The sequence below is a fragment of the Chlorocebus sabaeus genome, chromosome 26 (assembly GCF_047675955.1).
Source record: "Chlorocebus sabaeus isolate Y175 chromosome 26, mChlSab1.0.hap1, whole genome shotgun sequence".
In the NCBI taxonomy this organism is placed as follows: Eukaryota; Metazoa; Chordata; class Mammalia; order Primates; family Cercopithecidae; genus Chlorocebus; species Chlorocebus sabaeus.
In genome coordinates this window covers 18,785,578-18,801,191 of record NC_132929.1, presented here as the reverse complement: position 1 = coordinate 18,801,191, position 15,614 = coordinate 18,785,578, and the positions used below count along the sequence as shown (strand labels likewise).

General features: G+C 40.5%; 1 protein-coding gene across 1 annotated transcript in view; it reads left to right on the top strand.

Moving 5' to 3' along the window:
* The first annotated feature begins 505 nt into the window (after positions 1-505).
* Positions 506-15,614, top strand: part of TTBK2 (tau tubulin kinase 2) — a 180,339-nt gene continuing 165,230 nt past the window's right edge. Inside the window, exon 1 of the mRNA XM_008016878.3 lies at positions 506-855. The gene's annotated coding sequence lies outside the window, so the exon portion shown is untranslated. The remainder of the gene's footprint in view (positions 856-15,614) is intronic.

Sequence of the window (15,614 nt, the reverse complement as noted above, 5' to 3'; positions counted from 1 at the left end):
CTTCATCGCGACTGCCTCAGTGTGTAATTTCGTATCGTGACAAAGCATTTCCGATTTTATTCCGAAAAGCCCAACCCTGGGGTCCCAACCATCCCTCTATAATCAATTTAACTGTCACGCTAGGAAAACACCTATGTGCGCAAACTACTTGTCTCGGAAGCCCTACTTCTCTCCTCGGGACAGGCGGGGAGTTGCGGCTGTGGCTGGAACTACGAGGCCCAGAATTCCTAGGCGCATGCGCGCTGCCATTGTGATGCTCCTTTCCCGGTAACTCGCCCTCTCAGGCAAACCTGAAGATAGCGGCAATTCTCCGGTGGGGGGCGGAGACGGTTTCTGACCGACTCTCCGCCCCCTTCGTGATAGGCAATGGGATTAGCCAACCGACGCTGCGAGTTCGGAACGCACTCTCCAATCAGCACCTGTAGCGGAGAGGTGGGCGTGCGCGCTGGCAGGGCAGGTGGGCTAGGCTGTGTCGGGTTACGAGGGGGGAGAATAACGTCGGGTCGGGTCAGCGGGCGCTGCAGTAGTCGCCGCAGCGGCGATGGGAGCGGTGGGGACGAGGCGGCGGCGGCGGCAGGAGGGGGAGCAGGTGCTGGCACAAGAGCAGCGGCTTGGGGGAGCCGGCAGCAGCAGTAACAGCAGCAGCCGCCGCCGCCGCCAGTAAACGCGGACGGTACCCCAGGGAACTACCCAGCCGGCCGGCCCTGGAAGCCGCGCTCGGGTCCCGCCGCAGTCGGCGGCGGGGGATGGGCAGGCAGTGGCGGTCCCGCCTGCTGAGGGTTAACCCCCGCCCGTCCCGGTCCTGAGCTGGACCAGAGCCCTCCTCCAGAAACCCCTGCGTCCGCCACGGCCCAGGTAGGACACACCCCCCGACCCCCCAGGGCGCCGCCCTCCCCCAGTCCCGACCCCCTCCTCCGGCCGCACCCCTCGCCGAGTGACCGAGCCTGCTGAGGAGGGGAGGGGTACCGGGGACTCTCAGGTCGCTGCTAGCCCCGGGCCCGTGCCAGACCCCGTCACTCCATCTCGGAGATCGTTCTGGTTCTGCCCCATTTCCCCGAAGGCTGCCGCCCCGTTTTGCCCGAGGCTTTGGGTGTCTTCACTGAACTTGGAGGGTCATGAAGCTTCGTTCTGCGTCTCTCTCTGTGGGTGACCCACATATCACTTGTACTTATGCCACTCCTGGTACCAGCACCGAACACGAAGGATTCCTAGGAAATCTGAGCGCTTATTTCCCACCCACCTCCCCAACTATAATGGAAAGGAATATGGGACTACGGAATCTGTTTGCTGTGTTGTAACGACAGTGAAGGCCGCGACTTTCTTGTACTAGGGTGCTGAAGTAGTGATCTGAGGGATTTGCTCGTCATTTGCTTTAACAGAGATGATGTTGACACCCTGGGATGCTGTGGGAGGGACAAAAGACCCACGTATGTGTTCTGTCAAATCAGAGAAGTAAATAATCCATTGGGATGCCAGGATACTTTATCCTACGGCGAAGTTAATTTTGTTTCCGTCGAGGCTACAGTAGAGGTAAAAATGACATTGAGTTGTACTTTGAATTAAAGTTGATGGGTAGCAGCAATGATGGTATTAACTCTTCTCTCTCATCACTTTAGAACTTGTTCTTTCTTTGAACCTAAAGAGGACAGTTTTATTATACACTTTTAATAATGTGAAGATGTTTTGTTATTCAGTAGAAATTGAGTTTCTGTGTGTGTAGGAGGGTCATGTTATGAATGGGCACATGTAGACACACACACGCAGAGGGAGGATCCACTCAGTGTGTTTTGTTACAATGTTTGGTTCTGAGCCATTCATAACAGTTGCATTGGTATCTAAACCCTGATTTGCCACAGTATACCACAAAGATATGTTGGCTGTGTACTTTTGGCTAAATAGAATAGAATAACGTCCATTTGGGGATAGAGGGGGGAAATGATTTTAACTTATCGAGGGAATTGAATGGTATGTATTGCTGGCTTTCTTTCCTTTTTTTTTTTTTTTTTTAAAGAAGCAGTAATGATGACAAATACAGCTTAATATGACTAATCTTGAGGCATTTGTCTGAAGTCAAAAAAGTTTCAGATAATAAGTGTATGTTATATTGTGATCTATGCAAATTGAAAACATTGAAGGAAATCTTTGATTTAGAAGCTTATGTTTTCCTATATGATAACATTTTATCAAGACTCGGAAAGGGACATATGAAGCATGGTTTTAAAGGAAAGTTTCTCTAACATTTTTCTTTTATGATAGAATGTTAGGAAATGCTTTTTCCCCTCTTCCAGTTTTAGACACGTAGAAGAAATTAAAGTCCATAACTTCATTAATTTAATATGTAATGTCAAGTTGATGCAAATTTGTACTTTGGTAGGGGGCTGACTGAGAATAATATATCTTGCTCATTATCTTGTACTATGGTTAATACATAATTTAGTAAATTCTCTACTGCATTATATATGACTTCAGTTTTTTATATCTTCTTTTGATTTTAAGTGCTGATTATTTTAATACTTCAGGAAATCTTCATGAGGTTAGACCTCATTTGCTTTAGCAAATTGAACTCAATTATGTGGGGCTTCAAATATCTTTAGATGTAATACTAGAAGGGAAGTTTGTATAAATTAGACAATTTTTGAAGGTATTTTACTTCTAAAAAGTGCATTAAAAATATGGCAACAATAAGTTATTGGGTTTTCACAGTAAATGAATATTACAGATCCGAGTTAGCTGTGATCGTGGAATTTAAATTTCACTTTGGTTGGGGGCAGCCAATTTTTTTATATGCTTTATGACTTTAAAAAGTAACATATATCCAGATGACTGTTTGATTGCAGCTCATGAGAGACTCTGAGCCAGAACCACCTACCTGAGACACTTTCAGATTCTAATCCTCAGAAACTGCGTGAGTTAATAAACGTTTGCTGCTTTAAAAAAAAAACAATAATTCATGCCTGTAATCCCAGCACTTTGGGAGGCCAAGGCAGGAGGATCACTTGAGCCCAGGAGTTTGAGACCACCCAAGGTAACACAGGGAGATCCTGTCTCTACAAAAAACAAACAAACAAAAATTTAGCCGGGCATGGTGGCTCACACCTGTGGTTCCAGCTACTAGGGAGACTGAGTGGGAGGATCAGAGGTTGAGGCTGCTGTGATCTGTAATTGCTCCACTGCACTCCAGCCTAGGTGACAGAGCAAGACCCCATCTCTTAAATAAATAAAAATCTATGACAAGGGAAAGTGTTTATGATCATTATTGAACTAGTAAGAACTGAGTTGATCAGCAAAATAAAAAGTCTTTGAGAATTATGGAAAATATAGCTATAGCTTACTTCTTTCCACACTTAAAAAAAATTCCTATAGGAAATATTCTTTTATAAATATATAGCAAATAGTCTTTTCAATTTGAGGGTATGCTACTCAAAATTACTGTAGTCATGTATTCATTTTTTGCTCTTGTTGAGGTTTTTGAGAGACACTCAAAATGTAGCTGGAGCTATTTCTGTTTATTTGATTAGTAATATTGCAGTATACCTTCAGTATTTATGGATTTTTGAATTTAAATACATTATTTCCTAGTCTTTTTTTTTTTTGGTCATCCAGCATATTGTAAACAATGTGTGGTAGTGGAAGTTTTTTCCCCAGGCTTCAGTGGATAGAACCTTTTATGCTGAAAATACTGAATGCTTTTAAGTTTAATATCATACTTCTATATTTGGTGAAAGAGCCTTAAGTTCATATGAAAAAATTCAGTTTTTTAGAACTAAAGTTTGAGCGTAAGAACAACACATATTACTACTCAAAACTGCCTCATTAAAGTCTGGTGATTCTTGACTATAGGTTTATAGTACAGATTGAAATTATGTTATTACATAATTTGAATGTCAATTTTGCTAGATAATTTCATCTTTTCAGTAGGTGATTTTTAAGTAAACTTCTTAGTACATTTTCATTAATGTCATGTGACTTTATTCTTGATACTTAAGTGAACGTGTAGTACTTACAAACTTTTGTGAACATTTTGGATTTTTTTTCCTATGATTTTTTTTTTAACCTTTGTCTATATAATCCTTCCTGTTTTAGAATGTTTATAGCTGTTTCTTATTGTATTATAGGAATTTGTTTTCACTTCAGTTAGGGTAAAGCTTCCCAATGTAAAAAACGTAAGTGTCCTTTGAAAAGAATCTGGGATGTAACAGTGTCTCCTAAAGAGTGGAAGTTAGTAAGTAGCTTCTTAGCTTCCTTTGGTAAGCTATCAAGACTTAACCATGTTTTCAGAATCATTATTTTTTTAAACAGAGAATTAACATCTTTATTGAAAATAAGAATCAGCATTTAAAAATGTTTGAATTAGAAAACATATTTTCCATTATATTTGTTTTTACCAAAATGCTTGTATAATTAATACTTTAATATTTGTCTTTTTCTTTCTGCAGTTTCAAAGTAGTTGCCTTTAAAAAAATTTAAGTTGCACTTTCCCTCGTCTTGTTCTAGCCATATGATCATTGAAAGACTGTATTTTGTTCATATTTGTCCAACATTTAATTTTCCACATGTTATTTATTATATATGAAGTTTGTAAAGCCTTTTTAAATTTCTTGATCCTCCAAGTGCTTAAGTTTCTAAAATATCTAAAAGTTTTATCACCATTTTTTAGCTGGGTGTGGTGGCTCACGCCTGTAATCCCAGCAGTTTTGGAGGCCAAGGTGGATGAATCACTTGAGGTCAGGAGTTGGAGACAAGTCTGGCCAACGTGGCGAAACTGCATCTCAACTAAAAATAGAAAACTTAGCAGGGTGTGGTGGCATGCACCTGTAATCCCAGCTACTCGGGAGACTGAGGCAGGAGAATTGCTTGAACCCGGGAGGCGGAGGTTGCCGTGAGCCAAGATTGCGCCACTGCACTCCAGCCTTGGTGACAGAGTGAGATTCTGTCTCAAAAACAAAAACAAAAATCATTTTTCAATGACCAATAAGGCAAAGATGAGGGGAGGAAAATAGGAAAAAATGAATAACTGAAGAAAAAAATGTGAGCCTTGCCTCTCATGGAAATTTGATTTAAGAAAAATCATCTGGAGGCTAAATTTTATGGTAGATAATAAACTAGATTAGGACTTCATTTCTGCTGGATTTCCCTAGCACTTAAAAAATTCAATATATCCAAGACAATAGTCAGTTCTCTTTTTAACTTCCTTAATTCTATAAATAAAGGCATTATCATTCAATCATACAGGATCAACACACACATTCTCTCTCTCTTTTGTTTTTTCTTTTTTTATTTTTGCTCCCTATTTATCCTGCATCTTACCCACACGAAACCTCTGCTTTCTTTCTTTTTTTTGGAGACAGGGTCTTGCTCTGTTGCCCAGGCTAGAGTGCCATGATCATAGCTCACTGCAGCCTTGACCTCCTGGGCTCAGGCAGTCCTCCCACCTTAGCCTCCTGGGTAGCTGGGACTATGGGCATATGCCACCACACCTAGCTAATTTAAAAAATTTTTGTATAAGTGAGATCCCACTATGTTGCCCAGGCTAGTCTTGAACTCCTGAGTTCAAGCAATCTTCCCATCTCAGCCTCCCAAAGTGCAGGAATTATAGGCATGAGCCACAATGCCTAGCCTTCTGCATTTTATTTCCATTGCTACCATCTTCTGTCTCTGTGAAACTTTGAACTACTGTAGTCACCCCGATCTGAGGGGCATACATTCCAAGCCCCCCAGTGGCTGCCTGAAACCTCAGATATTACCTTACCCTATAGATAATTATGCTTTTCTTATACATACATAAGTATGATAAAGTTTATAAATTAAGCATAGTAAGGGAGTAAAAACAATAGCTAATAATAAACTAGAACAGTTATCATCATGTGCCAGCATCACTACTCTTGTGTTTTAGGGCCATTATTAAGTAAAATCAGACTTAGTTACTTGAATACAAGCACTGCTGTGCTGAGACAGTGATCTAACAACCGAGATGGCTACTAAGTGACAAACAGTAAGGCAGCCTAGACAGTGCGGATACATGCTAGACAAAGGAATGGTTCATGTCCTAGGTGCAACAGAGCTGAACGGCTTGAGATTTCATCACCATACTCAAAACAACGTACAATTTAAAACATATGAATTGTTTTTTTCTGGAATTCTCCATTTAATATTTTTGGACTGTGGTTGACCATGGGTAACTGAAACTGCAGATAGTGAAACCATGGATAAGGGGAATTACTGTATAATCGTAGCCTCATTCCTTGATTGAATACTTGCTAAGCATCTACCATGTTACTGTGCTAGGGGTTAGAGATTTAACAGCCGACAAGATAAATAATCTACTCACTTTTGGAGCTTACAAATAGTGGAAGCAGACATTTGCAGAGGAAGGAATTACAAGTGTTCCAAGTACTGTGAAGGGAAGATGCAGACATGAACATTTAACAGACCTAACAGTCAAGAGGTGGGTTCAGGGAAGAAGTTTCTGTTTCATCAGCCACAGTTCATTCTACATACTTCACCAGGTTCAGAGGCTACTGGATATATTATCCCTATAATTCATTAAATAATTAAATAAATAATGAAAAAATAAATGTTTTTAAATTTAAAAGGCTATTTGGAATTAAATGTCCACACAACCCCTGAAACAGCTTTAGACAAGTTCTTTCAGAACACAAGAACACTTGGAAGAGTTTTGTCCTAAAGAGTCCCCGTTCTCCCTCCAATATAGGTTTCTACTTTGGATTCTCCCAAACCTCAATTGCTTGAATACTGACAAAATTCCTATGTTATGTTTTTACACTCTCTGTTTGAACCGTGAGAAGTTAGGACTGTGTTACCAGAAGCCAGAGTACAAGCCATGGTTACAAGAAAGAGGTGTTCCAAGTAGATGGCTATAGTGTCTCTGTAGCTAGGGTCCAGCATCTTATAGGTGATTCATTAAATGTACAAGTGATTAGGATATATTATATTATACTGTGCCTGGCCAGTTTTGCTGTTTTTAAAAAAAGGAAGTTGAGGCCAGGCGGGGTGGCTCATGCCTATAATCCTAGCACTTTGGGAGGCCTAGGCGGGCAGATCACGAGGTCAGGAGTTCGAGACCAGCCTGGCCACTATGGTGAAACCCTGTCTCTACAAAAAATACAAAAATTAGCCGGGTATGGTGGCACACACCTGTAGTCCCAGCTACTCAGGAAGCTGAGGCAGAAAAATCGCTTGAACCCGGGAGGCGGAGCTTGCCGTGAGCCGAAACAGTGACATTGCACTCCAGCCTGAGTGACAGAGCAAGACTCCATCTCAAAAAAAAAAAAAAGGAGGTTAATATACTTAAAATGTTATTGCAATGAAGATACAGAAAAGGTTCTGTATTGATTTTTCTTTGTCTTAGTGGGAATCACAGACATAATGCTTTGCTCGGTTGATTTGGTTATAGTAGATTTTACTTGAGGAATGATTTTGTTTACCCAAGGAATGTTTAGTGTTTTCCTTAACAATCTGGCCATGTAAGTTACACTGTACTTCCTGTAAGGGAAGAATTTGTTTATGTGTGCTAGTATGGTAGCCAGGGAGAGGAAAACTAGGTTGTTTACACTTTTATTTTGTTGTCAGTAATTGTAACCATACTGACCTGTAAAGCTTCTCTTTACTTTTAATAGATATTTTACTTAGATTTATTGAGCTCAGAGAGATTGCAGGTTGCCCGAAGTATAATTTACCTCCCCTGAAAGTTTATAAAGAACAGTTGAAGTATGAGTGGTGAATAAACTTACCTTCTTTTCTTTTGCCATCAGCAAATGGAGTTCTTTACAAATCTTCATTTCTTTTTACTAACTCTTCAGAGGAGATCTTGCTAAGATCTATGGGATAAAAACAAAAACAAAAGCAAAATCCCATTGGGCTTTTCCTACCCTTGCACCTTATTTCTGTTGTTTATCAGTATATTAGATGCCTTGAAAAATTTAGCAGGTGTGTACTCTTTGTAAACTTGTTTCTACACATGATCTTGTTTTATTTTAAAACATAACAATTTAGATACTTTTTTTTTTTTTTTTTTGAGATGGAGTTTTGCTCTTGTCACCCAGGCTGGAGTGCAATGGCACGTTCTCAGCTCACTGCAACCTCCGCCTCCCGGGTTCAAGCAATTCTCCTGCCTCAGCCTCCCGAGTAGCTGGAACTACAGGCGCTTGCCACCATGCCCAGCTAATTTTTTTTTGCATTTTTAGTAGAGATGGGGTTTCATCATGTTGGCCAGGCTGGTCTCAAACTCCTGACCTCAGGTGATCCACCCACGTTGGCCTCCCAAAGTGCTGGGATTACAAGTGTGAGCCACCAGGTCTGGCCAAAGAGTAGAATCTTATATAAACTATATGACAGTTATAAAACTGTGCTATTTGGTGAATTATCTAGTTTCCCTCCTAAATGTAGAAGTTTGTTCCTTTAGCCTGAGAGATAATAGTGATAGTAATCGTCTTCTAGGTGGACTTTTTTTCCTCTTACATCATATCATCCTCCTGCTCCTGGAGGGGTGCCTTCAGGCCCACCCTGTGCCACCTTGCCGACCGAAACAGAATGATATCCATCCTCTTCCTAGCCTGGTTTTTGCAGTTTGAACTCAGTTTACCTTTCAGGCCTATGTATTCTTTCTCCCAATAAGCACCCTTTTCACATAGACCAAGCTTATCCAACCTGCGGCCCATGGGCCACATGCAGCCCAGGACGGCTTTGAATGTGGCCCAACACAAATTTGTAAACTTTCTTAAGACATTATGAGCTTTTGTAGTGTGTGTGTTTATGTGTGTGTGTGTTTAACTCATCAGCTATCGTTAGTGTTAGTTTATTTCATGTGTGGTATAAGACAGTTCTTCCACTGTAGCTCAGAGAAGCCAAAAGATTGGACACCCCTGATGTAGACTAATCTTATCATTTATTTTCCCATGTGCTTGTATGCTATGCTTATTTCCTCTTCTGTGCCTTTGCATACCTCCTTAGTTAACTTTTGCCTTGAAACAAAGCACCCCAAAATTTAGATGCTAAAACAGTGATTATTTATGAGTTAACTGTTCTGTGGGTTGGCAGTTTAGGCTCAGCTGAATAGTACTTTTTTTGATCTTGTTTGTTCTCATTTATATGAGACAGTTGGCTAGCTTGAGTTTGTTCTCATGAGTCTGGGCTCCAAAAGTAGCAAAAGAGGGCAAGTCCAGTGTATAAGTGCTTTTCTGGATTCTGGGTCATGTTTGCTAATGTCCCATTGGCCAGAACAAGTCACATGGCCAACCCCAGTTTCAGAGAAGGAGAAAGGAACCAAAGGAATGATCTACCTCTTTTGTTAGAGACAAGATCTTGCTATGTTGCCCAGGCTGGATTGAAACTACTGGGCTCAAGCAATCTTCCTGCCTCAGCCTCTCTAGTAGCTGGGATTATAGGTATGTGCCACAGTGCCCAGCACAATCCTATCTCTCCATGGGATATGTATCAAGGGCACATTGCAAAGGGATGTATGTACAGGAGTGGGAGAAATATGTGGCTATTTTGCAATTGACCAGACCCTCTTCTACAAATCATATCCACCTCTTGTAAGAAACTTTGTATGACAATCCTAGCTAGTATTAACCTCCCTGTTCAATTTTTTGTATGCATTTGGCCCTTACAAATTGATGTAGGTTAACTTTTTCTATTTTTTACCTTTTTTTTTGGGGGGATGGAGTTTCACTCTTGTCAGCTAGACTGGAGTGCAATGGTGCAGTCTCAGCTCACTGCATCCTCCGCCTCCTGGGTTCAAGCGATTCTCCTGTCTCGGCCTCCTGAGTAGCTGGGATTACAGGCACCTGCCACCATGCCTGGCTAATTTTTATATTTTTAGTAGAGAGAGGGTTTCACCATGTTGGCCAGGCTGGTCTCAAACTCCTGACCTCGTGATCCGTGTGCCTCGGCCTCCCAAAGTGCTGGGATTACAGGCATGAGCCACGGTGCTGAGTCCCTATTTTTTTGCCTTTTAAACCCAGATAGTTACTGTTAATTGCTGTTTTTGTATTATGTGTTCTCATTCAAATATTATTTTGGAAATAATTATTTTTTGAAATAATAACTTTTCTTCCCCTGATTGTTAACTCATTAAGGGCAAAGCTATGCATTATGCTTCTTTTTTCTCTTCCATGTATTCATGACCATTTATTGAATGAGCATGTGTTAAATTTTCAAATCAACTGTCCAGTTATTTGCCGAAGGACTATTTAATTTCATTCAGCCGTATGGGAGGTGAAAGGTTCTATGGTAGGTATTAGGCTAGATGCTAGATGAGTACAATTGAATGCGTAGATGCTCTTGACCTCAAGGAATGTGTACTCTATTAGGAAGATGTAAATTGTGTGCATGCTTCTAAGGTTGTTTCTTTATTCCAAACCTATATTTCTACTTCATGCTCAACTCACAGGTTAGCTGGCTTTTTTTTATTGTGTAGATGGGGCACTCTTCTGCTGTCTCTCACATTGCTAGATTGTTGTTGCCTAATCTATTATATGTCTGGCTTTCTATGTTTCTGGTTTGTATAACTATTATTTGTTACTGTTTTGTTTTTTTTTTTTTGAGACGCAGTCTCGCTCTGTCGCCCAGGCTGGAGTGCAGTGGCCGGATCTCAGCTCACTGCAAGCTCCGCCTCCCAGGTTTACGCCATTCTCCTGCCTCAGCCTCCTGCGCAGCTGGGACTACAGGTGCCTGCCACCTCGCCTGGCTAGTTTTTTATGTATTTTTTAGTAGAGACGGGGTTTCACCGTGTTAACCAGGATGGTCTTGATATCCTGACCTTGTGATCCGCCTGACTCGGCCTCCCAAAGCGCTGGGATTACAGGCTTGAGCCACCGCGCCCGGCCTGTTACTGTTCTTTATAAGCTATATTAATCATGGTGTATATAAAACATATATGTGCAGTTTAATTAATAATTAATTATAAAGCCAGTGTTCAATAAATAAAACATTGCCAGCATCTCAGACTCCTGTTCCTGATCTCACCTGCCTTTTTTGTTTTGTTTTGTTGAGATGGGATCTCCCTATGTTGTTTAGGCTAGTCTCAAACTTCTGCGCTCAAGTGATCCTCAGCCTCCCTAGTAGCTGTGATTACTACAGGTGTAAGTTGCCTGGCTTTCACCTACTTTCTTTACCCCAGAGCTATCCATTCTTATGATATTTGTGATAATAATGTTTTTGCTTTTCTTTATAAACTTACAATCTATATTTGCATCTCCATTTAATGTAGTTTAGTTTTGCTTATTTTTGAACTTTTATCTGTAAAAGGGCTCACTCATACTGTGTATATTATTTTGTCTTGCTTAACTTTTTTCAGTGTTGTTTGTGAGATTCATACAGTTCAGTATAGCAACATTTTCTTCATGTTCTTTTTAGTGTAGTTTTGTGGTAAGTGGAATAATGGCCCCCCAAAATGTTCACGTCATAATCCCCAACACATGAATATGTTAACTTATGTGGCAGAAGAGACTTTGCAGATGTGATTAAATTAAGGCTTTTGCAAGAGGAGGATTTTCCTTGATTATCTGGGTGGATCCGATGTAATCACAAGGGGGTGCTCATAAGAGGGAGGCATATGCTTTGTCAGAGAGAGAGAAGGAGATGTGACAGTGGAGGCAAGGGTCAGAGAGAGATTTGAAGATGTTATACTACTGACTTTGAAGGTGGGGGATGAGGCGGTAAACCAAATAATTCAGGCAAGCTGGGCCTGGTGGTGCACTTGTAGTCCCAACTATTTGGAAGGCGAGGCAGGAGGATCGCTTGGGCTCAGGACTTTGAGACTGTAGTGTGTAATAATTGAGCCTGTGAATAGCTAGCTACTGCACTCCAGCCTGGAGAACATAGTGAGACCCTGTCTCTTAAAAAACAAAACAAAAAAACAAAAACAAAAACAAAACAGAATTCAGGTGGGTTCTAGAAGCTAGAAAAGGTAAGCAAATAAATTCTCCCTAGAGCTTTAGCCCAGTAGAAGCCCAGACTTCTGACCTCTAGAGCTATTAGAATATAAATTTGTGTTGTTTTGCCACTAAATTTGTCATATTTGTTATGGCAGCAGTAAGAAGCTGCTATATGAATGTATATACTGGATGAATATACTGTAATTTATCCATTCTTCTCTTGCTGGACATTTGGGTTGTTTGTAGTTTTTACCATTTATGGACAATGTGACTGAACATTCTTGTACCTGTTTGCTGGTGTGCATAGGGAAAAGGTATTTCTAGGATATATACCTAGTAAAGGAGTTGCTGAGTCACAGGGTATGCATATCTTCAGCTTTCTTTTATAATACAGTACAATACCACTTTCAAAGTACATTCCCTTAGCATGCACACTGGACGATTAGTATGCAACACCAAAGTATATTACTACTAGAGGTGTACAAAAGTCCTCACTTTTTAATTTAAATACTTTCTTCTGTGATATTAACTATGATAATGCCTCTTTTATATAGGTGAGTACTCAAAATTTGCTTCAAGTTAAAACACATTTGAGAACTAATCCATACTTTTTTTTTTTTTTTTTGAGACAGGGTCTTGTTCTGTTACCCAGGCTGGAATGCAGTGGCACAATCATGGCTCACTGCAACTTTGAACTCCTAGGCTCAAGTGATCCTCCTGCTTCAGCTTTCTGTATAGCTAGGACTATAGATGCATGCCACTACACCTAATTTTTAAAATTTTGTACAGACAGCATCTTACTATGTTGCCTAAGCTGGTCTTCAACTCCGGGGCAGTTGTCCCACCTCCACCTCCCAAAGTGCTGGGATTACAGGTGTGAGCCACCTCGCCTGTCCTAATCTGTACTTTTGCCAGTCTAAAAATAGTGGGTGGCATTGGTTTATTTTTATTTCCTTTTTGATCAACTAATTATATTAACTTTATTTTAAAAGGTTTTTTTTTTTGAGACAGGGTCTCACTTTGTCATCTAGGCTGGAGTGCAGTGGCATGATCTTGGCTCACCACAACTTCTGCCTCCTGGGCTCAAGCAATCTTCCCACCTCAGCCTCCTGAGTAGTTGGGACCACAGGCACATGCCACCATGCCAGGCTAATTTTTTTTTTTTTTTTTAATAGTGATGGGGTTTTGCCATGTTGTCCAGGCTGGTCTCATACTCCTGTGCTCAAGTGATCCACCTGCCTTGGCCTCCGAAAGTGCTGAAATTATGGTTGTGAGCCACCATGCCCAGCCAAAATTTTTTTTAAATTGAGGTAAAGCATGCAAATATAATTTACCATCTTTACCATTTTATATGTACAGTTCAGTAACAATAAATACATTTATATTCTTTTTTTTCCCTTTCTTCCCCCTCCCCTACCCCTTTTTAGCTTCTGATAAACTGCTAGTCTACTCTCTGTCTTCATGAGATTCACTCTTTTAGCTCTGGCATGTGAGTGAAAACATATAACATTTGTCTTTCTGTACTTAGCTTATTTCACTTAAGGTAATGGCCTCCAGTTCCATCCATGTTGCCGCAAATAAGAACATTTCATTCTTTTTTATGGCCGAATAATATTCCATATTTTCTTTATCCATTCATCCGGATAGACACTTAGGTTGATTCCATTTTGGCTATTGTTAATAGTGCTGCAGTAAACATGGGAGTGCAGATATCTCTTTGCTGTATTGATTTCCTTTCTTTTGGATGTATAGCCAGTAGTGGAATTGCTGGATAATATGGAAGTTCTAGTTTTGGTTGTTTTGGGGAACCTCCATACTGCCTCCATAGTGGCTGTACTAATTTCCATTTCTACCAGCAGTGCATGAGGGTTCCCCTTTCTCCATCTCCTTGTCAGCATTTGTTATTGCCTTTTTCGTATAAACCATTTTAACTGGGGTGAGATGATACCACATTGTGGTTTTGATTTACGTTTCTCTGATGATTAGTGATATTAAGCATTTTTTCATATACCTGTTGGCCATTTGTGTTTTTTTTTTTTTTTCCTTTTTAATGAGGCGGGGTCTCATTGTATTGCCCAGGCTGGCCTCAAACTCCTGGGCTCAAGTGATCCTCCTGCTTTGGCCTCCCAGAGTGCTGAGATGATAGGCATGAGCCACTGCTCTTGGCCCATATGTCTTTTTTTTTGAGAAATGTCCATTCAGATCTTTTGCCCATTTAAAAATCAGATTATTTAATTTTTTTGCTATTGAGTTGTTTGCACTCTTTATATATTCTGGTTAACTCCTTGTCAGATGGATAGTTTGCAAATATTTTCTCCCATTCTGTGGGTTGTCTACTTTGTTGATTGTTTCCTTTGCTGTGCAGAAGCTTTTTAGTTCGATGTAATCCCAATTATCTATTTTTGCCTTGGTTGCCTGTGCTTTTGAGATTTTACACAAGAAATCTTTGCCCAGATCAGTGTACTGGAGTGTTTCCCCAGTGTTTTCTTCTAGTTGTTTCATAGTTTCAGGTCTTAGATTCAAGAAGTCTTTAATCCATTTTGATTTGATTTTTGTGTATGGTGAAAGATAGGGGTGTTTCTATTACTAATAACTTTAAAAGTAAAATTATAACAATGCAAATGCTGTAATTTAATTTGTAATAATATTAGTAAGGTAATTTTCTTTTGCTGACAAAAATATTTTTATATGAATTTGATAAGTAGTATTTGTATAATAGTTTGAATTCTGGGCCTCTGTGCAAAAATGATAATTTCCTTTAATATTTAAGTGGTACAGGACCTGTTTTGGACAGTATTATGTCTGTGAATGTGACCATTTCTCTTCTGTTGGTTAGGAAACATGCAGAATTAGTTAAGTAATGACTACCCCTTTTTTTTTTTTGAGACGGAGTTTTGCTTTTGTTGCCTAGGCTGCAGTGCAGTGGTGTGATCTCAGAGCACCACAACCTCCACCTCCCAGGTTCAAGTAATTCTCCTGCCTCAGCCCCCCTAGTAGTTGGGATTACAGGCATGCACCACCATGCCCGGCTAATTTTGTATTTTTAGAAGAGACAGGGTTTCTCCATGTTGGTCAGACTGGTCTCGAACTCCCGACCTCAGGTGATCCGCCTATGTTGGCCTCCCAAAGTGCTGGGATTATAGGCGTGAGCCACCGCACTCGGCTGATTTTATTGAGCACAGTCAGTGAACTAGGCACTGTGATGAATAAACGCTTTACATATATCTTAGAACTTTTAATGCTTAGCAACTGTCATTACCCCTTTTTTTTTAATAGATGAGAAAATTCAGGTAAAGAGAAGTTAAGTAATGGGCCCAATAGCCAGAATTTGAATCTAGGTACAGTAGTCTGGTCTTAATCTGTATTTTGTGAGGAGTTCCTCGAGTTAGAAGACAATAAACTTACTGTAGTGTTATGTTAATATCTCAGATAATACTCTTTTAGGGAGTTCTTTTCGTTAAGTCTTGTTTGGTCTGGCTTATATTTCTTGAAGTTCCTATACAATTTAAAAAATATTTCCTGACTGGGTATGGTGACTCATGCCTGTAACCCCAGCACTTTGGGAAGATCTCTTGAATTCAGGAGTTCGAGACCAGCCTGGGCAATATGGGAAAACCCTGTCTCTCCAAAAATTTAGGTAGGTGTGTACCGGTGGTTCCAGCTACCTGGGAGGCTGAGGCGGGAAGATCATCTGAGCCCAGGAGGTCAAGGCTGCAA